Source organism: Coregonus lavaretus (genome assembly GCF_964263955.1).
Source record: "Coregonus lavaretus genome assembly, contig: HAP1_SCAFFOLD_1124, whole genome shotgun sequence".
Classification (NCBI taxonomy): domain Eukaryota; kingdom Metazoa; phylum Chordata; class Actinopteri; order Salmoniformes; family Salmonidae; genus Coregonus; species Coregonus lavaretus.
The window spans coordinates 17,988-45,842 of NW_028160369.1; positions in this window are offsets into that span (position 1 = coordinate 17,988).

Sequence of the window (27,855 nt, forward strand, 5' to 3'; positions counted from 1 at the left end):
GAATGATTCTGAACACTCTTTAAATATATTGTTACAGTTGTTGGTTAGCTAGCTAGCAAATGTTTTGCCATAGTAGCATAGACATGACCAAATTCCATGTCTGCTGAGTGCAAACTTGAACATTGCGAAGATTCTGTGCAACTTTCGGTGCACGTTTACTGTGAACACTGAGGCTGTACCTGCTTTCAGTTACAGTTTAAACAGGCTACTCTGGCTCCTTGGTCATAATAGGCCTTCTAGAGTGGCCTACCATCAAAAACAATAGAGAAAAATGCATCCAATAACATGGAAATAGCTATTCTATCATTCAGCCTACTGTAGCAGCAAAAAAAAAACATAAAGGGCTTGACATTTACCTGTTTATCCATGTCCTTCAGACAAGGAGGTGACTGGAAATGTGGTGTTGTTTGATGCAAGAAACCACTTTACAAAATAAAATGCATTATTATTACCATACCATTATTACAGAGACAGACAAATTATGCTACCCTCTGCCTATTGGCTACTTAGCTTATTCAAGACCATCTCAAAATATAACACTGCCCCTTTAAGACATAAAAATAGCTCTTTACCAACTAGCTTTTCAAAGATGGCTAGAAATGCACACATTTTGTGGTCTTGTAGGAAGCATCCAATCCCCCCAATTGACTAGAAATTAGCTATAACTGGGCTAATAACTCACTAACTAGTAAAGAATATGAACAAATGTGCAAAGGTGGCTACATGCAGCTGTTGCTTTGATTTCAAAACAAGCTCATCTACTTGCGACCGCTCATGCTGTAAACACAGTCCAGTTCAAAGTAAATGGCACAGATCCATATATGGCAATGGCTATTTGCATATAGGCCTCCTGCAGCTCTGATTGGTTATGGCGCACCAGTCTGTGTAGTGCCTGTCAATGCAGTTGAATCCTACTCCAATGCACTATGCCTACAAAAATCATCTCTGGCACAGTTAGTTTTGCATACTAAGTCTTGCATAGTTAGTTTTGTTTCGATATGTTACATTGAAAGTGGCTAATATTGCGTTGATTTGAGCACAATTCCCACAGTAGAGCGAAACGTTGATAGTGTTAACTAAAGAGGAAAACTTTTGAAAGTTGAGTGAAGTTCAATCTCGTGCTTCTCTGTGCAGGCTGATATTTCTTCTGCACGCAGTCCGAGGGGAGCGGGCATAAGCGCAGCTTAGAGGGAACATTGGACATGACATCAGTCAAACACCTCAAAACAAGACATGGTATCATGAATAAGATAAACCTACGATTTCCCACATGGCAGCTTCTTGTCATTTTTGCTAGCTAGCTTGCCATTCAGAGTCACTACAGCACACGGACTTCTGCCCCATTGAATAATGCGCATCGTTTTCGTGAAGTTGTCAGCTAACCTGTCTATACGTCATAGATTTGAGCATGTCCGTAAAGCCTTTCCCGCCTTGGTCACTCCCTAGCCACACCCATAGTCACTTCCTGGTTTGAGTGAAATAAAGAGGAAGCTTAGAGATAGATAGAGGACTCTATTGCCCAAAAGCCTGTTTTAGCATGGGCAACACCATTAAGGACTTTCACTATTTTGAAGTAGTCAACTAGGTGGGACTTCCTATGGGTTAAGGAAGGATCACATAATTCCATCCATGTCACCAGGAGGGATCAGCCAATTAATTATGCTTGCGAGCAAACATTCCATAACGGCAGGTGACAGTAAATCACCAACCTTGGTTGTATACCTGTTCAAACAACACACTCTAGGTGGCAGTGTGCACCCCTGCAGTTTGTTTGACAACTCATTGAAGTATTAGAAGAAGGAAATTGACTACTTAAAAATGGAAATGGCCTTAATGGCGCTCCTCGTGTTCTCACAGACGCCAACATTGGACAGATACAATGATGCAATGTCTATCTAAGTCTATGGGAGAAAGCCATCTTGATGGAAGGGGGGAGGCCATGTTGTGGTCAGTAATATTTGTGAGTAGGAAATTGTTTATAGTTTAAAAATACTAGTTTTCTCAATCCATACAAGTGAGAACCTTCTCAAAGTCTATGGGAGAAAGCCATCTTGATGGAAGGGGGGAGGCCATGTTGTGGTCAGTAATATTTGTGAGTAGGAAATTGTTTATAGTTTAAAAATACTAGTTTTCTCAATCCATACAAGTGAGAACCTTCTCAAAGCCGCCCCTATTTCGACTTAATACCTGTTCTGGAGCGGAAATGCTCATTTAGCTTCCACGTCCAAAGAATGACGCACAATAATTTGTCATAAGCATTGGAATGATGATGGAAACCGGTATCTTTGACTCCATCTCCAAAACTTGTGAAGCTCCGGTAATATGGATAACTTATGAAGGATTTAGAGACGTGCGTTTTATTACATTGTAATGGACACGGTGCAACCTTTGGTTGGTAGGCTGCTGGCAGGATTCGGCTGTGGTACAGCAAAACCAAATCAGCCTGTGCTCATGGTTCTCACAGGGGAAGTGAAATTATAGGTTACAATGACTATGCTCATGATGCACGCCGGAAATGACAGTAACAACATTCTGAGTGCATCGGACACGAAACAGCTTTTGCGGGTGCCTTTTCATTATAGGACAAACACTTGTGGTTTCGAGCTGCACCAATCAAAGCAGTGAAGCATGTAGTGAAAGAACACTTTAGTGGTCAAAACAGTTCATCTTGGGGCGACAGGGGGGAGCGGGGTTGCAAAATGCAATCATATCATGCAATTATACCATATATAAAATGGTCATAGTTATTTTTTTTTATACAGACTAGCTAAAAAATAAACGAACATTTTAAAATTATCCAATGGATTATGATACTTTTCTGGTAAAGAAGTGGAGGTGCAAAAACGAAAGTTTGCCCCTATTTTGATTTGCTCAGTGGTTTAAAGTACCTAAGTAAAAATACTTTCAAGTACTACTTAAAGGGGAATTTCACCCTGGCTCTGCCACGACATTGTTAATAAAGTTATTACTATATTAACAACATTATGTTTTTATCATAAACATCACAATTATCCAAACCACAAGCTAGAACTACCACATTTTCATTTCACTGGTAGAATTGGGAAATTTCACTCCCTATGTATTCGTCTGCTCATAGTGAACCACAAAGTTTGGCATTGAATGCTGATACCGCCCGCTAGGTAGAGGGGGTTTCATTCAAGTTTCCCACAAACTTAAATAATGGCTTTGTTTACTTCGAACAACCATCACACAGTATTTTTTTTTGAAAAACGTTTGTTTTTCACAAATGTTTGTCATCATTCCTGTGTGATGTTCTGTGCCTGGCTGTGCTAATTACAAACTAAAATGAGTTATCTTTCACCATTCTACCCACCAGAGATTCACCCAGATTCTGCCAGTGGCTTGCGGCTATCAAGAATGATGTGGTGACCAAAGATTATCAGAGGGATTTTCAGGCTGAACTGATGGGGAATCTGTTTCGACGACAGCTGAGAAGTGATGAGATACCATTGATTTTTTTCCTTCACATCAAAACAGAAGATTCTCAATTACAGGTAACCTAACATTCGCTAGTTTGCTAGCCTAGCTGGACTATCTTGGTAAGTTAACATTAGCTAACATTACAGTCTTGTATTGAACTCTGAAAGCCAACAGCTAAATCATATAGCTATCTTTTGGTAAACACACTGTCAATCAATTCCGCTTACGCCATGGTAGTCACTGCTAGACTGGTAGCTACCCTCAGCAGAGTAAACATATTTGTTTGTTCATTGTATCTTTGACTGACGTTAGTTAACGGAAGCTAGCTAATGTTACTTTTATTTGGTATCTCAATTTGGTAGCCATCTATTCCACCCTTGTCTGGAAAACACTCCATTACTAAAAATATTATTGTCGATATAGCTAACTCACTCTATGTTTCTGTGTTGGTAGCAGTGATGAATGTGTATATGGTTGGTTCTCAGCCAGTCTCAGCTGGCTAGCAATGTTGCTGCCAATTTAGTGACTCTTGTTAGCTAACAGCAAGCGGACAATATTGAAATGCCCATGTTAGGTATGCTTAGCTAGCCAGTCTAATAGAGATCAATAAAATTAGTGGGGTGGTTGAATTGTTCTGTATTTCATTGTAGGTGGTACAGAATCTGATTCCACCAACATGCACTTCCAACCCCTAGCTCTGCACAAGTTGGTCAACGACTAAGATAGCTCAATTTACAGTAAGCATGGTATAAACATGAATTGGGTAGTGTTTGTATGGTTTGTGTTATGGGTTTACAGGTTGTTAGAGGTAGAGGTAGCCTGAGGACTAGAGTACCTTCCAGACCATGTAATCAATTTAGTCTACCCCTCTTCTCTTTTGACCTTTTATCTTTGAAAAACTCAGGTTATCTGGAGTCATCATGCCACAGTGACCTGTGGAAAAATACCCCAAAGCGCCGGCATTTTGGGTACACAAGCATGAGGGAGCGAACACACCTTGCGGTTATGGAGCACAACAAGATTGTGGGACAGAAATCAGCAAGGGACACTGAAAAGGTATAAAATCAAGACTACAACAGTAATGACACAACCACATCATTATTCTCTCTGCAGATTCTCAAAACACAATACAAAGACACGTCTTCAACATTCCCCTGCAGAGGGCTACTATTGACAAGAATGATCTGTCAGTCAATGGGCTGGGGGAGGTTTACAGACAGTACTTTGAGATGAGGAAGGGGTTTTTGGTTGTGCAGTGTTGTGCTTAGACAGTAAATGTATTGTTGTGTATGAGAGCGATTGAGGTGCCATTTCTCCTCAATCTCCCCTACACAACAATTCATACTGTGTAAGAACTGCCTTCCTAAAACAGAATTCTATCACCACAACCATGTCTATCCAGGAGACGTGTAGTACCAACACATTTTCTACAAGAGGACCCTACACCATGTTCGGCAGAGTGGTGCCGTTCACCACTCTGCCAAAACAGACAGGACAAGCCCATCGCCAAATAAGCAGAGTCTCAGCTTTCCCAGCCCACCATGCCGAACACCATTGCCAGTGTACCGAAGCCGGATAAAGGACTATGGCTGCGTTTACACAGGCATTCCAATGCCAATATTTTCACTAGTTAATCTTTTGACCAATCAGGTCAGTTCTGAAAAATATCTGATGTGATTAAGACCAATTAGTGGGCTGCCTGTGTAAATGCAGCCAGTGTGGCTCAGCATAAGACCATGTAGAACAGGGGTCTCCAACCCTGTTCCTGGAGCTCTACACTCCTGTAGGTTTTCGCCTCCAACCCCAGTTGTAACTAATCTACTTCAGTTTATCAACCAGCTAATTATTAGAATCAGGTGTGCTATATTAGGGTTGGAGTGAAAACCTACAGGATGGTAGCTCTCCAGGAACAGGGTTGGAGAGCCCTGATGTAGAACCACCATGAAATAAATACGGATATTTTCTATCAGTCTGAAATGTGTCTGCCCTTATGGATTCACAAAATATATTTATACACAGTGCATTCGGAAAGTATTCAGACCCCTTGATGTTACAGCCTTATTCTAAAATGGATTAAATTGTTTTTTTCCCTAATCAATCTACACACAATATCCCACAATGACAAAGCAAAAACAGGTTTAGAGAAATGTTTGCAAATGTATAACCCCCCCCCCCGTAAATAAATATATCACATTTACATAAGTATTCAGACCCTTTACTCAATACTTTGTTGAAGCACTTTTGGCAGCGATTACAGCATCGAGTCTTCTTGGGTATGACGCTACAAGCTTGGCACACCTGTATTTGGGGAGTTTCTCCCATTCTTCTCTGCAGATCCTCTCAAGCTCTGTCAGGTTGGATGGGGAGTGTCGCTGCACAGCTATTTTCAGGTCTTTCCAGATATGTTTGATCGGGTTCAAGTACACGCTCTGGTTGGATAATTCAAGGACATTCAGAGACTTGTCCCGAAGCCACTCCTTTGTTTTCTTGGCTGTGCGCTTACGATCGTTGTCCTGTTGGAAGGTGAATCTTCGCCCCAGTCTGAGGTCCTGAGCGCTCTGGAGCAGGTTTTCATCAAGGATCTCTCTCTACTTTGCTTCGTTTATCTTTCCCTCGATCCTGACTAGTCTCCCAGTCCCTGCCGCTGAAAAACATCCCCACAGCATGATGCTGCCACCACCATGCTTCACGGTAGGGATGGTGCCAGGTTTCCTCCAGACGTGACGCTTGGCATTCAGGCCAAAGAGTTCAATTTGGTCAAAATATCTCTGCACTACAACAATCTTGTGACTCTCTGTAATGGAAACCAAAAATGTTGGTTAAATCACATTATCTGGTGACACAATCTGTGGCTAAGAGAACTGGTGATCAGCAGATGATGGGAGAAATTGCCATTCCAAAGAAACATACATTGTAAAGCTGTGGGAGGAGTGTTGTCATGATCATTTATATTTTTACATTTTAGTCATTTAGCAGATGCTCTTATCCAGAGCGACTTACAGTTAGTGAGTGCATACATTTTTTAAATATTTTTTTAAATACTCAAACTGCCATTCAGCTCCTCATAAGTAATCTGCTTGGAAACCAGTATAATGTCTAATCCCTCGAGAGGGATACAGATCACGGGATACAGTTCTGCTACAATGACACATCCAGGCAAAGGAATTCTGTTTCTGTATCTAGAATCCACTCCAGGAAGAAGCCCAGGTACCACACGGTATTGTCTGTAAGACAAAAATAATAATTATTATACAGTTTGAACAACAGTTGAACCGTGCCAGCAAAACATCAATGTTAGGGTAGACTAGTTGAACATACATGTGCACAGGCACAGAGATTACATTTACAACAATATCTAGGCTAATAGAAAGAAAGATGGCATAACACTCAACATTTGCACAGTGACCAGACCTTACAAATGAGCCTAGGTAGGTAGGAAGACGGTATATACCTACAGCCATGTCTATCAAGCATGCTTAGGCAAATATTTTATAGTAAAACAAGCTTCAGTTTTAGAGATTTACAACAGTCAATTGTTGTATTATTAAATCCTATCTTGTGTCATACCTATACTTTTGTGAGATTAAAATGCATCCAATGTCATAATCATAACCAATGTCAACCCTCGTCAATTATGTTACATAGCTAACTAGTACAATTTTTACAGTTACTGATGTTACATGTTTGCTAACAAGTTACAAATGCGAGGCATGGCACATAACAAGGCGCCAGGCTAATTAGCTAGTGCCAGTCATGTGCTAAGGTTTGCTGGTAAACCTAGCTTTAGGTGGCGGGTTGCAACATTGTAGTGTTCTGTTTAGTAGCTAGACACATCTATGACTAAAAAGAGAATAGGATTTACAATCGAGATACAAAAGATCTCAGATTGTATAACCTCTTCCATTTTTAGTCATAGATACAGTGGGGAAAAAAAGTATTTAGTCAGCCACCAATTGTGCAAGTTCTCCCACTTAAAACGATGAGAGAGGCCTGTAATTTTCATCATAGGTACACATCAACTATGGCAGACAAAATGAGAACATTTTTTACAGAAAATCACATTATAGGATTTTTAATGAATATATTTGCAAATTATGGTGGAAAATAAGTATTTGGTCAATAACAAAAGTTTCTCAATACTTTGTTATATACCCTTTGTTGGCAATGACACAGGTCAAACGTTTTCTGTAAGTCTTCACAAGGTTTTCACACACTGTTGCTGGTATTTTGGCCCATTCCTCCATGCAGATCTCCTCTAGAGCAGTTATGTTTTGGGGCTGTTGCTGGGCAACACAGACTTTCAACTCCCTCCAAAGATGTTCTATGGGGTTGAGATCTGGAGACTGGCTAGGCCACTCCAGGACCTTGAAATGCTTCTTACGAAGCCACTCCTTCGTTGCCCGGGCGGTGTGTTTGGGATCATTGTCATGCTGAAAGACCCAGCCACGTTTCATCTTCAATGCCCTTGCTGATGGAAGGAGGTTGGCCCCATTCACGATACATGGCCCCATTCATTCTTTCCTTTACACGGATCAGTCGTCCTGGTCCCTTTGCAGAAAAACAGCCCCAAAGCATGATGTTTCCACCCCCATGCTTCACAGTAGGTATGGTGTTCTTTGGATGCAACTCAGCATTCTTTGTCCTCCAAACACGACGAGTTGAGTTTTTACCAAAAAGTTATATTTTGGTTTCATCTGACCATATGACATTCTCCCAATCCTCTTCTGGATCATCCAAATGCACTCTAGCAAACTTCAGACGGTCCTGGACATGTACTGGCTTAAGCAGGGGGACACGTCTGCCACTGCAGGATTTGAGTCCCTGGCGGCGTAGTGTGTTACTGATGGTAGGCTTTGTTACTTTGGTCCCAGCTCTCTGCAGGTCATTCACTAGGTCCCCCCGTGTGGTTCTGAGATTTTTGCTCACCGTTCTTGTGATCATTTTGACCCCACGGGGTGAGATCTTGCGTGGAGCCCCAGATCGAGGGAGATTATCAGTGGTCTTGTATGTCTTCCATTTCCTAATAATTGCTCCCACAGGTGATTTCTTCAAACCAAGCTGCTTACCTATTGCAGATTCAGTCTTCCCAGCCTGGTGCAGGTCTACAATTTTGTTTCTGGTGTCCTTTGACAGCTCTTTGGTCTTGGCCATAGTGGAGTTTGGAGTGTGACTGTTTGAGGTTGTGGACAGGTGTCTTTTGTACTGATAACAAGTTCAAACAGGTGCCATTAATACAGGTAACGAGTGGAGGACAGAGGAGCCTCTTAAAGAAGAAGTTACAGGTCTGTGAGAGCCAGAAATCTTGCTTGTTTGTAGGTGACCAAATACTTATTTTCCATCATAATTTGCAAATAAATTCATTAAAAATCCTACAATGTGATTTTCTGGATTTTTTTCTTCTAAATTTGTCTGTCATAGTTGACGTGTACCTATGATGAAAATTACAGGCCTCTCTCATCTTTTTAAGTGGGAGAACTTGCACAATTGGTGGCTGACTAAATACTTTTTTTCCCCACTGTATGGCTACCGGTAGTTGTTCAGCTAGCTAACTTATTTAGCTATCTACCTAGCTAGCTAGCTAAGTTAGCAAACAGAAGAAAAATTCAATTTTCTCCACTTTAACACAATAGTATGTTAGCCAGCAATACACAAAATGGGTTTCAGTAGATAAACCAAAGTTAGCTAGCAAGCTAACGTAGGTGGCTTGCAGGAAAAATAACTTACTTAGCTAGCTAGGCACCGTATTTGTCATCTGCCCTCTTGGTGCTGGCATCGGCTGTAGCTGAGCTTCTAACGTTAGCTAAATCCAACTTTTTATTTCAAATACGCTTCCCTATATTCTGGTTGAAGCTTGTTGATGAGAGGAATCACTTGAAGCCATTCCGTCTGGTCAGTTCTTTCAGTTTTGCCAAAAGGATTGTTGTTAGTGTCCGCCTCCTTTTCAAAAAAGCCCACCTTGGGGGAGGGACAGGGACCAGAGCACGAAGCACCGCCGAACACAAGTTGTAGTCTTTGAGAGACTGGAAAAATGTGTCTGCTTGTATATTTAGCAAATAATCTGCCAATAGGAGCATCGTTGAAAGACGTTCAATGTCTCAATCGAACAAGGACAACGATCTCTACACCCACAAAAACGTATAGCGTGATCAGTATAACATAGAGCCTTCGCCAAATGACACAAAGCAGGACTACTTGTATTTTTAGATCTTGCTCAATACTCCAGAAGCCGTCGTAGGTTGTATCATTCAGCACGCGAAGCCCTGACCTGCCTTCCTCCTGGGCAATTGTGTGTGAAAGACATCTCTCTGTCCTAGAAATGCTTCAGATATAACGAAAACAAGCCCAGATTCCCCCAGGGTGAAATACCACTCTAGGTCTTATTTTAGGGGGTATCTGTACTTGACTTTACTATTTATATTTTTGACAACTTTTACGCCACTACATTCTTTAAAAAAATATGTGCTTTTTACTCCCATACATTTTTCCTGAGACCCAAAAGTACTTATTATGCATATTTGAATGCTCAGACAGGATAGCAATATGGTCCAATTTACGCACCTATCAATATAACTGTCACGTTCGTTTAAGGACGGGTCAGACCAAGGCGCAGCGTAAAATGCGTACATGTTTATTTCACCGATAAACACACTAACAAAACAACAAACCAGCGAAACGGGAAGTCCTAAAGCTAAACACAAAACAAGCCTACTCACGGAACAAGATCCCACAACTAACGAGTGCCAATAGGCTGCCTAAGTATGAACCCCAATCAGAGACAACGAGCAACGAGGCGGATCCGGCTCCGGGCGTGACGACCACATACTCTCCGCCTCCCTGTTGCGCCCCTGGTCTGGTCTGGACCTCGGCGCGCTGCTTCCCCTCTCCTTCCTCCCACGATGTACCAAGCCCTGTCTGGGCCCTGGTGTGGGAGACCCCGAACCTGGAGAGGGGCTGACGTCTGGGTCTGGACTGGAGCTGCTGACTGGAGCTGAACCGGGCACCGGTGGAGCGGACTGCTCTGGCTCCGGAGTGAAGCTGCTGACCGGAGCTGGACTGTGCACCGGTGGAGCGGACTGCTCTGGCTCCGGAGTGGAGCTGCTGACAGGAGCTGGACTAAACCCAGGTGGAGCGGACTGCTCTGGTTCCGGAGTAGATCCGCTGACCGGAGCTGGACTAGACCCCGGTGGAGCGGACTGCTCTGGCTCCGGAGTGGAGCCGCTGACCGGAGCTGGACTGGGCACCGGTGGAGCGGACTGCTCTAGCTCCGGAGTGGAGCAGCTAATCGGAGCTGGACTGGACCCCGGTGGAGCGGACTGCTCTGGCTCCGGAGTGGAGCAGACACCGGTGGAAAGGGCACGGGCCGTGCCGGACTGGACACACGCACCACTGGTCTGGTGCGAGGAGCAGGCACGGGCTGGACCGGAGTAGGAACACGCACCACCGGCTTGGTGCGAGGAGCAGGAACGGGCCGGGCCGGACTGGGAACACGCACCACTGGTTTGGTGCGGGGAGCAGGTACGGGTCGTACCGGGCTGGCGACACACACCACTGGCTTGGTGTGGGGAGCAGGTACGGGGCGTACCGGGCTGGCGACACGCACCACTGGCTTTGTGCGAGGAGCAGGAACAGGTCGGGCCGGACTGGGAACATGCACCACTGACTTGGTGCGGGGCGCAGGAACGGGCCGGGCCGGACTGTGGAGGCGGACTGGAGGTCTGGAGCGGAGAGCTGGCACAACCCGTCCTGGCTGAATGCCTACTTCCGCACAATACGTGTGTGGCATTAGCACAGGACGCACTGGGCTGTGCACGCGCACAGGCGATACAGTACGTAGAACTGGCGCAGGATATGCAGGACCGAGGAGGCGTACTGGAGACCAGGAGCGTTGAGCCGGCACACCCCGTCCTGGCTGGATGCCCATTTTCGCACGGCACGTGCGTGGTGCTAGCACAGGACGTACAGGACTGTGCCGGCGCACTGGCGACACAGTACGTAGCTCCGCATAACACGGAGCCTGCCCAGTCACACGCTTCCTAGCGTGAGTACGGGGAGTTGGCTCTGCTCTGAAACTAGGCTCCACCAACCACCCTGTGTGCCCCCCCAAAAAAATGTCTTGGGGCTGCTTCTCGGGCTTCCTCCTCGACCGGCGCCCTCTGTGTTGCCGTTGCTCCTCTCCTGCCTGGGCATCTACCTTCGCCCATGGTCCTTTCCCCGCAAAGATCTCCTCCCAAGACCACATCTTCCCCACCTGTGTCCAGGGTGTTTGCCCCTCCTGGGCACGCTGCTTGGTCCGTGTTTGGTGGGATCTTCTGTCACGGCCGTTGAAGGACGTGTCAGACCAAGACGCAGCGTGAAATGCGTACATGTTTATTTCACCGATAAACACACGAACAAAACAACAAACCAACAAAACGTGAAGTCCTAAGGCTAAACACAAAACAAGCCTCTAACACGGAACAAGATCCCACAATTAACAAATGCCAATAGGCTGCCTAAGTATGATCCCCAATCAGAGACAACGAGCGACAGCTGTCTGTGATTGGGAATCACACCCTGCCAAACATAGACATACATTCCTAGAATGAAAACATAGAAAACACAACATAGAACACCACACCCTGACTCAACATACCAGAGTCCCATAAGTCAGGGCGTGACAATAACGCAGTGTCATCCCTACTGATCTAGCAGGCTTAACACAAATACTGTGTTTGTAAAAGATGTCTGAGTGTTGGAGTGTTCCCCTGTCTGTCCATAAATCCCCCCCCAAAATATTGCCATCTGTTTTTTTGCTTAATATCAGACGTTTGATGTATAGCAATTGAGTATGACAATTGAGTACTTTTTCCACAACTGTACTTAAGTATAGTTAAAACCAGATACTTTTAGACTTTTACTCAAGTATTATTTTACTGGGTAACTTTCACTTTTTGTTGAGTAATTTTATATTAAGGTATCTTTACTTTTACTCAAGTATGATAATTGAGTACTTTTTCCACCACTGAATTTTCTACATGGCTCAGGCGGCCAAGTGGACACAAGGCTGTTTGGCTCAGCTCAGTCACGAAGGGGAAGAACTTTGCAGCTGTTTCTGATTAATAAACAATGCCATGCTGGTGGGTGGTAACATTCAAATAAACCCCAGCCCTGAAACGAAGCGTAGTCTGAAAAGTATTTGCACGTCATCTCATAAGGAAACACAAGGAATTGACACGGATTTCCAAGAAATGTCCTACTTTGGATTTCCCACATCAAGCCCAAATATATCATACAGTGACTAAAACGATGACTTGTTGACTTAAATTGTTGTGCAACATCCTGTTTAAACTCTGGGCATTGTCTTTCAGTTGAAAACAAGTGCATTTCCACTGCTGTGGTATTTTAAGGGATTGATTATCAAAATAAGTTATTTGTGGACTATTAACTTCTAAGAACCAAAGTGTGGCTATTTCTAGCCTATATTTAGGGGGTTTTGCTCTGTGGATCATTTGTGGAATACTTTGGATTATTACACAGACTACCAACTGAACTGGTAAAATCAATCATCATTTCATTGCTTGCAGCAGGATTTGAGTTGATTTGGGGGAATCTTTGTTTGATTCTGTATGCCAGCTGATTAATTTGTACACAGAGTTCTTGACATTACATTTGTACCCTCCCTTATTCTTTAATAGCGACGTTGGGTTTAGTGCTAACTGACAGTTATAGTTTATAGGGCCCTGGCGAAAAGTAGTGCACTAAAAGGTGCACATAGGGTAGGATGCAATTTCAGACGCAGCCTTGGATGTGCCCAAACTCTCTGATGCAATGCATCCTGGATGTTGTTCCCAGTGCATGCTGGGGCCCCAGAGAGGAGTGTGAGGCATGAGTTAGTACATGTGACAGAGCCATCTCTCCCTGGAGGCCCACTTACACTGGATGTTACTGTAGTTGTCCAATTGCCTGACAATGGGACATGTACCGGAAAGTGACTGTGTAAGAGAGTGCAGGATATCAGGTATTGGCATGAACAGTTTATAAAATGACCTGTTCTGTTCAGTATAAATCATATACAGTTACACCGTTCCTTATTCTCTTATTCTACTGTTCTCTCAGTGATGGCCTCAGAATTGCATCATTTATGGGCTGGTGGTACAACAACTCCTTTTTGTGCTGTGTTAAAATACAAAGTTTTTTAGAGAGTAAATCCTTGCAAATGAAACACTGTCGTCAATTATAGCATGATACGTTGAACTAATATTCTCTGACTGGGTTCAATGTTTGTTCAAAATGATCAAATGAGTGTGCGTATTAAATTAACATTAATTTTTAAATGATTGCATTTTTTTGTTTGGCAAATTGGGAAAGTACTGAAGCGAAACCCTTTCTTAACATTATGGGTGGTCAAATTAAACAAGCCACTCTTAACAAGCTATTCTTAATGCAGTTTTGAGTAATCAAAGGTACTTTGATAACACCAAAGGCTGCTTTTAAGTTACAAGGTTGAGGCAATTTTCTCTCTCTCTCTCTCTCTCTCTCTCTCTCTCTCTCTCTCTCTCTCTCTCTCTCTCTCTCTCTCTCTCTCTCTCTCTCTCTCTCTCTCTCTCTCTCTCTCTCTCTCTCTCTCTCTCTCTCTCTCTCTCTCTTCTCACCTAACCTCATCTAACCTGCCCCTGAACCTTTATCTCCTCAGCTTTGAAGGTCAGCCTCTCAGAGCCAATTTCTACCCTTCCTCACTGCTCTTCTCTTCTGTCCAGCCCTCATCCGTTTTGGCAAATGGCAAAAATGGAAAGATCAGTCAAAAGCTCTGTCAAAAGGCCACACATATGCACACACTCACAAATCAAATCAAATCAAAGTTTATTTGTCACGTACACAGATTATTATTATTATTATTATTATTAGAAGATGTTAAAGCAGATGCAGATCCAGCAGTGCAGTAAATGTCTACCAGTACAATACTAGTTCACAAATAATCAAAATATATAAAAAAAAAAAAAAAAAAAAAAAAGAAACAAGACAAATTCTTATTTACAATGACGGCCTACCCCGGCCAAACCCGGACGACGCTGGGCCAATTGTGTGCCGCCTTATGGGACTCCCAATCACGGTTGTGATACAGCCTGGAATCGAACCAGGGTCTGTAGTGACGCCTCTAGCACTGAGATGCAGTGCCTTAGACCACTTCGCCATACTGTATAGACAATAAGGACAACATACAGTATAAGTAGGACAAGGTATGTCCAGCACTATTTATATAGGATGAGCTATGTGGAGAATACAGTATGTACAGCAGTAGTTATATAGGATGAGCTATGTGAAAAATACAGTATGTCCAGCACTATTTATATAGGATGAGCTATGTGGAGAATACAGTATGTACAGCAGTAGTTATATAGGATGAGCTATGTGGAGAATACAGTATGTACAGCAGTAGTTATATAGGATGAGCTATGTGGAGAATACAGTATGTACAGCAGTAGTTATATAGGATGAGCTATGTGGAGAATACAGTATGTACAGCAGTAGTTATATAGGATGAGCTATGTGGAGAATACAGTATGTACATAAAAAGTGAGTAATCAATTAGCTTAATTTCTCAGAGACAAATTACATTTCAACAGAATAATGTTGCAGGAATGCTAATCTTATCTGTGTCTACTGTAACTACAGAATGGATTTCAGAACAATAAACATGATGTAAACATTATTAAAGTGTTCAGTGTTCAATGACTCTATGTACCTAGGCCAGCAGTCTCTAAGGTGTAGCATAGAGTACCGGGTGGTAGCCGGCTAGTGACACTGCCTAAGTTGCAGGGCAGTGTATCGGGCGGCCGGCTAGTGATGGCTGTTTAACAGCCTGATGGCTTGGAGATAGAAGCTGTTTTTCATTCTCTCGGTCCCAGCTTTTGATGCACCTCTACTGGCTCCGCCTGCTAGATGGTAGCGGGGTCAACAGGCTGTGGCTCGGGTGGCTGAGGTCCTTGATGATCTTCTTGGCCTTCCTACGACATTGTGCTGCAGATGTCCTGTAGTGCAGGCAGTGTGCCCCCGGTGATGCGTTGGGCTGACATCACCACCCTCTGGAGAGCAGTTGCCGTACCAGGCAGTGATACAGCCCGACAGAATGCTCTTGATGGTGCATCTGTAGAAGTTTGTGAGGGTCTTAGGGGCCAAGCCAAAAGTATTCAGCCTCCTGAGGTTGAAGAGGCACTGTTGCACCTTCTTCACCACATTGTCGGTGTGGAGGGATCATTTCAGGTCCTCAGCGATGTGCACGCCGATGAACTTTAAGCTTTTGGCGCTCTCTACTGCGGCCCATCGATGTGGATCGGGGCGTGCTCTCTCTGCAGTCTCCTGCAGTCCATGAGAAGCTCCTTCGTTTTGTTGACGTTGAGGGAGAGGTTATTTTCCTGGCACCACTCCTCCAGAGCTCTCACCTCCTCTCTGTAGGCTGTCTCATCGTTGTTGGTAATCAGGCCTACCACTGTTGTGTCGTCTGCAAACTTGATGATTGAGTTGGAGACGTGCATGGCCATGCAGCCATGGGTGAACAGGGAATACAGGAGAGGGCTGAGCACGAACCCCTGTGGAGCCCCTGTGTTAAGAATCCACGTGGAGGAGGTGTGTAACTTACCTTCACCACCTGGGGTTGGCCCATCAGGAAGTGTAGGACCCAGTTGCACAGGGAGTGGTTCAGACCCAGGTCCCTGAGCTTAGTGATGAGCTTGTAGGGCACTATGGTGTTGAAGGCAGAGCTGTAGTCGATGAACAGCATTCTCACATAGGTATTCCTCTTGTACAGGTGGGATAAGGCAGTGTGCAGTCCAATGGCGATTGCTTCATCCGTGAATCTGTTGGTGCGGTATGCAAATTGTAGTGGGTCTAGGGTGTCAGGTAAGGTAGAGGTGATATTGACCTTAACTAGCCTCTCAAAGCACTTAATAATAATAATAATATGCCATTTAGCAGACGCTTTTATCCAAAGCGACTTACAGTCATGAGTGCATACATTTTTTGTGTATGGGTGGTCCCGGGATCGAACCCACTACCTTGGCGTTACAAGCGCCGTGCTCTACCAGCTGAGCTACAGAGGACCACAGAAGTGAGTGCTACGGGGCAATAGTCATTCAGTTCAGATACCTTCGCTTTCTTGGGTACAGGAAAAATGGTGGACATCTTGACCCAAGTGGGGACAACAGACTGGGATAGGGAGAGATTGAATATGTACGTAAACACTCCTACTTGCTGGTCTGCACAAGCTCTGGGGACGCGGCTAGGGATGCCGTCTGGGCATAAACACACACACGCATGCACGCAAGCAAACACACACACACACCATCCTAGCCTCCCATATTGGATAGAAGATCACTGTCTCTACGCAGTGCCAATATCACTTTCCATTAGTACAAAGCTTTTATTCCTATTGCCTGTCCAGACACTTGTCGCTCAAGGTATTCAGTAAGAATTCACAAAAACATAACATTTTACTATCATCAATGGCAAATACTGTATTTCTGAAATCATTTTGTTGCCACCATGTATGGAGACAATCTGAGTATCATTGGACAATGGACACTTGGCCAATTCATCAAGAATATACGCTACATATGCATCCACTATCCGGCAATGCCCTATCAGTGTAAAGCAATACAAAGTACAAGAGGGGGGGTTCTACTAAGCTATATGGAATTGTTTTAAGAAGGTCATACCAAGGATAATTTTGCTATTTGATTTTGAATTTGATTTTTAAAAAATATTGGATGAAAATTTTTTGGGGCCTTACTGCTATTAGCCCATACAAATGCATTGAATAACAGATTCACTACATGGAACAACAGATAGTCCCCCTCAATGATTGTTGATCATTGCTAGACAGCAATTTTCAAGACTCAGGAACATTCATTGTCATCTTGGTAAGCAACTCCAGTGTAGATTTGACCTTGTGTTTTAGATCATTGTCCTGCTGAAAGGTGAATTTGTCTCCCAGTGTCTGTTAGAAAGCAAACTGAACAAGGTTTTCCTCTAGGATTTTGCCTGTGCTTACCTGTATTCCATTCCCTTTTATCCCCGAAAAACTCCCTAGTCCATGTCGATGACAAGAATACCCATAACATCATGGAGCCACCCCCATGCTTGAAAACAGGAATAGTGGTACTCAGTGATGTGTTGTGTTGGATTTTCCCCAAACATAACACTTTGTATTCAGGACAAAAATATGTCTTTGCCACATTTTTTGCAGTATTACTTTAGTGCCTTGCTGAAAACAGGGTGCATGTTTTGAATATGTTTTTTTTCTGTACAGTCTTCCTTCTTATCACTCTGTAATTTAGGTTAGTATTGTGGAGTAACTACAATGTTTTTGAACCATCCTCAGTTTTCTCATATTACAACTATTAAATGGTGAAATCCTTGAGCAATTTCCTTCCTCTCTGGCAACTGAGTTAGGAAAGATGCCTGTATCTTTGTAGTGGCTAGGTGTATTGATACATCATCCAAAGCCTTATTAATAACTTCACCATGCTCAAAAGGATATTCAACGTCTGATTTTTTTTCTTTGCGAGGAATTGAAAAACCTCCCTGGTCTTTGTACTTGAATTTGTGCTTGAAATTCACTAGTCGATTGAGGGACCTTACAGATAATTGCATGTGTGGGGTACAGAGATGGGGTAGTCATTCAAAAACCATGTTAACCACTATTATTGAACATGGAATGAGTCCAAGCAACTTATTATGGGATTTGTTAAGCACATTTTTAGGCTTGCCATAACAAAGGGGTGGAATACTGACTCAAGACATTTCAGCTTTACATTTTGTATTAATTTCTAAAATGTTCTATAAACAACATTCCACTTTGGCATTATGGGGTATTGTGTATAGATCAGTGACACAAAATCTCAATTTAATCAATTTTAAATGCAGGCTGTAACAAAACAAAATGTGGAAAATGTTGGTGTGAATACTTTCTGAAGGCACTGTAAATATGCAGCTATCAAGGTGACGTGTATGCGGGAAACGAAGTCAAGCGCAGGACACCGAACTACTGGCAGAACGTACTTTACTTAACACAGTAAAAAAAAGTACAAAACAAAACTCCAAACAGGGAGGAACAAATAACGCATACAACCAGCACTGCCGACCTAACGGAAAACAATCACACACAATAACCAATGAGAGACAGGGGTTTATAAAGGGAATACAATATAACATAATGGGAAACAGGTGCAAACAATCAGGACAAACTAGACAAACACCGAAACATAGATCGGTGGCAGCTAGTACTCCGGGGACGACGAACGCCGAAGCCTGCCCGAGCAAGGAGGAGGGGCAGCCTCGGCTGATTCCGTGACAGTACCCCCCCCACACTTGACGCGCGGCTCCAGCCGTGCGCCGACCCCGGCCTCGGGGACGGCCAGGAGGATGCGGAGCAGGGCGAGTCGGATGACTCCGGTGGAAATCCCTCAACATGGAGGGATCTAGGATGTCCCTCCTAGGGACCCAGCACCGTTCCTCCGGACCGTACCCCTCCCACTCCACGAGGTGCTGCAGGCCCCCCATCCGACGCCTAGAATCCAAGATGGAACGGACTGAGTACGCCGGAGCCCCCTCGATGTCCAACAGGGGCGGAGGAGCCTCTCGTATCTCATTCTCCTGGAGTGGACCAGCCACCACCGGCCTGAGGAGAGACACATGGAACGAGGGGTTAATGCGGTAATTAATGGGCAGTTGTAACCTATAGCATACCTCGTTCAATCTCCTCAGGACTTCAAATGGCCCCACAAACTGCCGACCCAGCTTCCGGCAGGGCACGCGAAGGGGCAGGTTTTGGGTCGAGAGCCAGACCCGATCTCCCGGTGCATACACCGGAGCCTCACTGCGGTGGCGATCGGCGCTCGCCTTTTGCCGCCTGATAGCCCGCTGCAGATGGACATGCGCAGCGTTCCAGGTTTCTTCCGAGCGCCGAAACCACTCGTCCACCGCAGGGGCTTCGATCTGGCTCTGATGCCAAGGTGCCAGGACCGGCTGATAACCTAGCACACACTGGAAAGGCGTAAGGTTAGTGGAGGAGTGGCGGAGTGAGTTTTGGGCTATCTCTGCCCAGGGAATATATCCTGACCACTCCTCCTGCCGGTCCTGGCAATAGGACCTCAGAAACCTACCCACATCCTGGTTCACTCTCTCCACCTGCCCGTTACTCTAGGGGTGAAAACCTGAGATAAGGCTAATCGAGACCCCTAGACGTTCCATAAACGCCCTCCAGACTCTAGAGGTGAACTGGGGACCCTGATCAGACACAATATCCTCAGGCACCCCGTAGTGCCGGAAAACGTGTGTGAACAGGGCGTCAGCAGTTTGTAGGGCAGTAGGGAGACCTGGCATAGAAATGTGACAGCAGGCCTTCGAAAACCGATCCACAATGACCAATATCGTTGTGTTCCCCTGGGAGGGGGGAAGGTCCGTGACAAAATCCACCGATAGGTGAGACCACGGCCGTTGTGGAACGGGTAAGGGTTGTAACTTCCCTCTGGGCAGGTGTCTAGGCGCCTTACACTGGGCGCACACCGAGCAGGAGGAAACATAAACCCTCACGTCCTTAGCTAAAGTGGGCCACCAGTACTTCCCACTAAGGCAGTGCACTGTCCGACCAATACCAGGATGACCAGATGAGGGTGACATGTGAGCCCAATATATCAATCGATCGCGAACCTCGAGCGGCACGTACCTCCGACCCTCTGGACACTGTGGGGGAGTAGGATCGGTACGTAACGCCCGCTCGATGTCCGCATCAACCTCCCACACCACCGGTGCCACCAGACAAGACTCCGGGAGTATGGGAGTGGGCTCAATGGACCTCTCCTCTGTGTCATATAGTCGGGACAGGGCGTCTGCCTTAGCGTTCTGTGACCCTGGTCTATAGGTGAGCTTGAATACAAATCGGGAGAGAAACATAGACCACCTTGCCTGGCGAGGGTTCAGCCTCCTCGCTGCCCGGATGTACTCCAGGTTACGATGGTCAGTCAGAATGAGAAAAGGGTGTTTAGCCCCCTCAAGCCAATGCCTCCACACCTTCAGGGCCTGAACCACAGCCAACAGCTCCCTGTCCCCCACGTCATAATTGCGCTCCGCCGGACTGAGCTTCTTAGAATAGAAAGCACAGGGGCAGAGTTTTGGTGGCGTACCCGAGCGCTGAGACAGCACAGCGCCGATCCCAGCCTCGGATGCATCCACCTCAACTTGGAACGCCAAAGAGGGATCCGGATGTGCCAGCACCGGAGCTGAGGTAAACAGGTCCTTCAGATGTCTAAATGCCCTGTCCGCCTCAGCCGACCACTGCAGACGCACCGGACCCCCCTTAAGCAGGGAGGTAATGGGAGCTGCTACCTGTCCAAAGCCCCGGATAAACCTCCGGTAGTATTTGGCAAAACCCAAGAACCGCTGCACTTCCTTCACCGTGGTGGGAGTCTGCCAATTACACACGGCAGAAACGCGGTCAATCTCCATCTCCACCCCTGACGCGGACAACCGATGTCCCAGGAAGGAGATGGACTCCTGGAAGAACAGACATTTCTCCACCTTCGCATACAGGTCATGCTCTAACAGTCTACCAAGCACTCGACGCACCAGGGACACATGCTCGGCTCGTGTAGCGGAGTATATTAGAATGTCATCAATATACACCACTACACCCTGTCCATGCAAGTCCTGGAAAATCTCGTTCACAAATGATTGGAAGACTGAAGGAGCATTCATTAAACCGTATGGCATGACGAGGTACTCATAGTGACCCGAGGTGGTACTGAATGCTGTCTTCCACTCATCTCCCTCCCTAATGCGCACCAGGTTGTACGCACTCCTGAGATCCAATTTTGTGAAGAATCGCGCCCCGTGTAATGACTCCGTCATACTAGCAATCAGAGGGAGAGGATAGCTGTATTTGATTGTGATCTGATTGAGACCACGGTAATCAATACACGGGCGTAAACCCCCATCCTTCTTCTTCACAAAAAAGAAACTTGAGGACGCAGGGGAAGTGGACAGCCGTATGTATCCCTGTCTCAGAGATTCGGTGACGTATGTCTCCATAGCCGCCGTCTCCTCCTGAGACAGAGGATACACATTACTACGCGGAAGCGCAGCGCCTACTTGGAGGTCTATCGCACAATCCCCCTGTCGATGAGGTGGTAATTGAGTCGCCTTCTTTTTACAGAAGGCGAGTGCCAAATCGGCATACTCAGGTGGAATGTGCATGGTGGGAACTTGGTTCGGGCTTACCACTGTCGTTGCCCCTACAGAAACATCTACACACCGCCCGAAACACTGATCAGACCATCCCTTGAGAGCCCTCTGTTGCCATTAAATGTTGGGGTCATGAGATGTTAACCAGGGAAGCCCCAACACCACGGGAAACGCAGGAGAATCAATCAAATACAAACGTAGTATCTCCTCATGACCCTCCTGCGTTTTCATCCTGAGTGGCGCTGTGACTTCCCTAATCAATCCTGACCCCAAAGGGCGGCTATCTAGGGCATGGATGGGGAAGGGCACATCAACAGGTACAATAGGAATCCCTAACTTATAGGTGAATTGGCGATCAATAAAATTCCCAGCTGCGCCTGAATCTACTAGCGCCTTATGCTGGCAGTGAGGAGAAACCTCGGGAAACACAACTTTAATACACATATGCGCAACAGAGAGCTCTGGGTGAGTTGGGTGCCTACTCACCTGGAATGACTCATCAGTGCGCTGCCTACCGCCTCGATTCCTAGGAGGCCCTCCCCAGCACCGACCAGCAGTGTGTCCTCTGCGGCCACAGTTGGTGCAGGGGACGGCCTCCCTCCTGGTCTCTCTCCTGGTCTCCCTAGCACCAGCACCTCCGAGCTCCATAGGGGTCGGCTCGGAAGTGCTGGGGGATGGAATGGACGGCCCTGAATCCGGACGTCCGCGGGTAGCCAACAGGGTATCCAGGCGAATTGACATGTCCACCAGTTGGTCGAAGCTGAGGTTGGTGTCCCTGCAGGCCAATTCCCGACGCACGTCCTCCCTCAGGCTGCATCTGTAGTGGTCGATGAGGGCCCTCTCATTCCATCCCGCGTTGGCAGCCAGCGTCCGGTAGTCCAGCGCGAACTCGTGTGCGCTCCTCCTCCCCTGTCTAAGGTGGAATAGACGCTCACCCGCCGCTTTACCCTCTGGTGGATGATCGAAAACTGCCCTGAAGCGGCGGGTGAACTCTGCATAGTTGATAGTAGCGGTGTCTATTCCCCCCCCACTCGGCATTGGCCCACTCCAGCGCCTTGCCGGACAGACAGGAGATGAGGGCGGACACGCTCTCGTATCCCGAGGGCACCGGGTGGATGGTTGCTAGGTAGAGTTCAACCTGGAGCAGGAAACCCTGACACCCGGCCACTGTGCCATCATAAGCCCTCGGGAGCGAGAGCCGAATCCCACTGGACCCCGGAGGTGAAGCGATGGGCATCGCTGATGGTCGTGGTATCGTTGGAGAAGGCGTAGGCAGACCCTCTCTTTCCCATCGCCCAATAGTGCTCACCACCTGTTCCATGGCGGTGCCGAGAGCCTGGATCATGGCCGCTTGGTGTTCGACGCGTTCCTCCATTGATCCAGTTGGCACCGTCGCTCCTGCTGACCCCATAAGTGGTGTGTGATTCTGTCAAGGTGACGTGTATGCGGGAAATGAAGTCAAGCGCAGGACACCGAACTACTGGCAGAACGTACTTTACTTAACACAGTAAAGAAAGTACAAAACAAAACTCCAAACAGGGAGGAACAAATAACGCATACAACCAGCACTGCCGACCTAACGGAAAACAATCGCACACAATAACCAATGAGAGAGAGGGGTTTATAAAGGGAATACAATATAACATAATGGGAAACAGGTGCAAACAATCAGGACAAACTAGACAAACACCGAAACATAGATCGGTGGCAGCTAGTACTCTGGGGACGACGAACGCCGAAGCCTGCCCGAGCAAGGAGGAGGGGCAGCCTCGGCTGATTCCGTGACAGCAGCTCTAAAAATAGTTTTGTGATCAAGAATATTAACTATTTACTTTGCAAGCTCACCAGCAATGGGGCATCAAGCAACATGCCTGCTAGCGTAGGCCTACTGGTCTTTAGGAAGGCTATGTCAAAATTGCTTGAAATTGACAATTTACTTGTGAAGCTTGCAATTGTTTTAAAAATGAATTATTATTGTCGGGAGGATGAACCATAGGCGTGTCTATCCACTTGCACTCTTCAAACTCCCATCAATGGAGAGCGCTTTGTTCTTGTGTATAAATGTTTTCTGTTGCTTTCACAGGTTTAAATGTATACAGCAGCTTCCGAAAGTATTCACCCCCCTTGGCATATTTCCTATTTTGTTGCCTTACAACCTGGAATTAAAATTGATTTTTCATTTGATTTACACAACATGCCTACCACTTTGAAGATGCAAAATATTTTTTATTGTGAAACAAACAAGAAATAAGACAAAGATACAGAAAACTTGAGCGTGCATAACTATTCACCCCCCCCCCCCAAAGGCAATACTTTGTAGAGACACCTTTTGCAGCAATTACAGCTGCATGTCTCTTGGGGTATGTCTCTATAAGCTTGGCACATCTAGTCACTGGGATTTTTGCCCATTCTTCAAGGCAAAACTGCTCCAACTCCTTCAAGTTGGATGGGTTCCGCTGGTGTACAACAATCTTTAAGTCAAATCACAGATTCTCAATTGTATTGAGGTCTGGGCTTTGACAAGGCATTTAAATGTTTCCCCTTAAACCACTCAAGTGTTGCTTTAGCAGTATGCTTAGGGTCATTGTCCTGCTGGAAGGTCCCAGTCTCAAATCTCTGGAAGACTGAAACAGGTTTCCCTCAAGAATTTCCCTGTATTTAGCGCCATCCCATCATTTCTTCAATTTTGACCAGTTTCCCAGTCCCTGCCGATGAAAAACATCCCCACAGCATGATGGTGTTCTCGGGGTGATGAGAGGTGTTGGATTTGCGCCAGACATAGCATTTTCCTTGATGGCCAAAAAGTTCCATTTTAGTTTCATCTGACCAGAGCACCTTCTTCCATATGTTTGGGGAGTCTCCCACATGGCTTTTGGCGAACACCAAACGTGTTTGCTTATTTTTTTCTTTAAGCAATGGCTTTTTTCTGGCCGCTCTTCCGTAAAGCCCAACTCTGTGGAGTGTACGGCTTAAAGTGGTCCTATGGATAGATACTCCAATCTCCTCTGTGGAGCTTTGCAGCTCCTTCAGGATTATATTTGGTCTCTTTGTTGCCACTCTGATTAATGCCCTCCTTGCCTGGTCCATGAATTTTGGTGGGCGGCCCTCTCTTGGCAGGTTTGTTGTGGTGCCATATTCTTTCAATTTTTTTATAATGGATTTAATGGTGCTCTATGGGATGTTGACAGAGTTTCTGATATTTTTTTATAACCCAACCCTGATCTGTACTTCTCCACAACTTTGTCCCTGACCTGTTTGGAGAGCTCCTTGATCTTCATGGTGCTGTTTGCTTGGTGGTGCCCCTTGCTTAGTGGTGTTGCAGACTCTGGGGCCTTTCAGAACAGGTGTATATATACTGAGATCATGTGACAGATCATGTGACACTTAGATTGCACACAGGTGGACTTTATTTAACTAATTATGTGACTTTTGAAGGTAATTGGTTACACCAGATCTTATTTAGGCGCTTCATAGCAAAGGGGGTGAATACATTTGCGCGCACCACTTTTCCGCTATTTATTTTTTAGAATTTTTTGAAACAAGTCCGTTTTTTCATTTCACTTCACCAATTTGGACTATTTTGTGTATGTCCATTACATGAAATCCAAATAAAAATCAATTTAAATTACTGGTTATAATGCAACAAAATAGGAAAAACGCCAAGGGGGATGAATACTTTTGCAAGACACTGTATATGGTAAATCTATTTCCCATCTAATCCTACATAATTGCTAGCATTTCATCATTCAATCCCCACACAATTTAGTGCAACACTTAGGCTGTGTTTACACAGGCAGCCCAATTCTGATATTTTCAGACCTTTTCAAATCAGAACTTTTTCAGAGCTGATCTGATTGGGCAAAATTCCAATTAGTGAAAAACTGTCACAATTGGGCTGCCTGTGTAAACATAGGCTTAGACATTTCCGTTTCATGTTTGATACAATACATTTTCATTCAGCCTACCATTTCTTATCATCTGAGTGGGTGTGATGTTTATTGTGCACAGGAATGTTCGCATGACTCATGAGGTAGAAGTCTGTTTATTTAATTCAATGTATGCTTTCCTTTGTTCATAGTTCCCAGGTTATGTCGGAGTTCCTTGTGTCTGCGTCTCTGTCATTCTGGTTGTGCATAATAGGAGCATGCATGCCTCAGTGTGCATACAATAGGCTACATGGCCTGCGTGCCACACTTTGGAGACAATACGTTGAATAAGATAAAATGATTGTTCCATGAATGAATGATGATGAAACATCATTAATAATCATTAAGTCTGAATAAGACAAATGTACCAATGTAACAATGGATGTGTAAATTGCCTTTTATATTGTAGAACCAGTTTATTGGTTGTAATTGCCAATTGGGTAATTTTCTGTTCCTGGAAGGGGCCAAATGCTTGTACTATATGTACCTTTTGGAGCTCCTGTTAGACAGATTTTATTTCTCAAAGGGAGGCTGTGTACCTGTGTCCGTTCAGATAGGACAGGTTAAGCCTGACAAGGGTTCTTCTTAGGGTTCTTTGCACTGAAAATTGCAAGCAAAAGCTTATTAGAAGAACCCCATAGGAGGTGGGGTTCATCGAGGAACCTCCTTAGTTGGTGGGGGTTCTTGCAGGGACTTAACTGCCCAACTGAAACATTTGGATTTTAATTTGAAAGGACAGCTGGTGCAGGTACTTAACTGAAAAATGTAAAGATCTCCTCAATTTAAGTTAAGGTTTGTCCCTTGTATGATCTAAAATAATATTGTTTTATGATGATACCATCTATCTTTTCATATTTGTGCAAATCTTTCAAAAACAGAAAATGGACACAATTCAATGGATATCAATCAACAAAGGGGTAAACATATGTAGGCTATTAGAATATGTTGAAGGCTAGCTGTATTGGGTGCAGATGAATGAACTGCTCACTTTTGTGTCTGTGTCTGCAGGTATACAGACAAGGAGGCATACAAAGGTATGTCAATCGGTATTGGTATGTTATGCAGATCACATTTACCATCCTCCTCCCTTACCTCTTCAATGAAAATCCCATAGGCCTCTACATTATGGACAAAGTATGTGTATGAAAACCATTATCACGTATGTTTTTTCTTTACATTTACCACAAAGACCAAGGTATGATACTGTCGTGTGCATGTTTTGTTAAACATCTGTATAATTACTGTTTTTTGTATTCACAGATTTCACCCTCCCTACACCTCTGATGAATATAACAGGAAACCTGTTCAATCACCATGCACTGCAAAATCATTCTGGCTATGGATACGGAGAACATCAACACATTAACATCAACACACCAGAGGACATACCTCACAATATTTAAGTTGTTATTGTTTATTATGATTTTAGTGGCAAAGCAGAATGTAAAAAAATCTAAATGTGTTATTGTTGTTATGCATATTATTACTATTAATGATAGGGGAGGGGGGAGTAGTTCAAAAATTAACCCCAAAAGGTTCTTCAAAAGGTTCTTGGAGGATCCACTATTAAAGGGTTCTTCGAAGAACTTAGAGGGGTTCCCCCACAGTTTCAATTTGAAGAACCCCTAAAGGATACTCCAGGAACCTTTTCTTTTCAGACTGTAGCCTCAATAAATAGTGAAATAAATACATGAATAAAAATAAAAATTAAAAATAGACTAAGATTTGAACAAGTCATTGCATGTATAGATTCATTTTGTACTTTACTTGACTTGAAAAAACTTGACTCGACTCGATTAAGCTTTACTTGCTCTTAAAATGCACGACTTGGACTTGACTCGATGTCACGATCGTTTACGAACGAGAAGGACCAAGGCGCAGCGTGATAAGCATACATGTTTATTAAGCGAATAAACACACGACAAAAACAACAAACGAAACGTGAAGTCCAAGGTAGCACATAAACATACCATAACACGGAACAAGATCCCACAACTAACAGGTGTCAAAAGGCTGCCTAAGTATGGTCCCCAATCAGAGACAACAAGCTACAGCTGCCTCTGATTGGGAACCACACCGGCCAACATAGATCTACACATTCTAGATCTCAACATAGACAACACAACACAGAAAATACACACCCTGACTCAACAAATGAGAGTCCTCAGAGTCAGGGCGTGACAGTACCCCCCCCCCCCCCCCAAGGTGCGGACTCCGACCGCGCCACCTAAACATAACAGGGTAGGGGCCGGGTGGGCATTCTGCCTCGGAG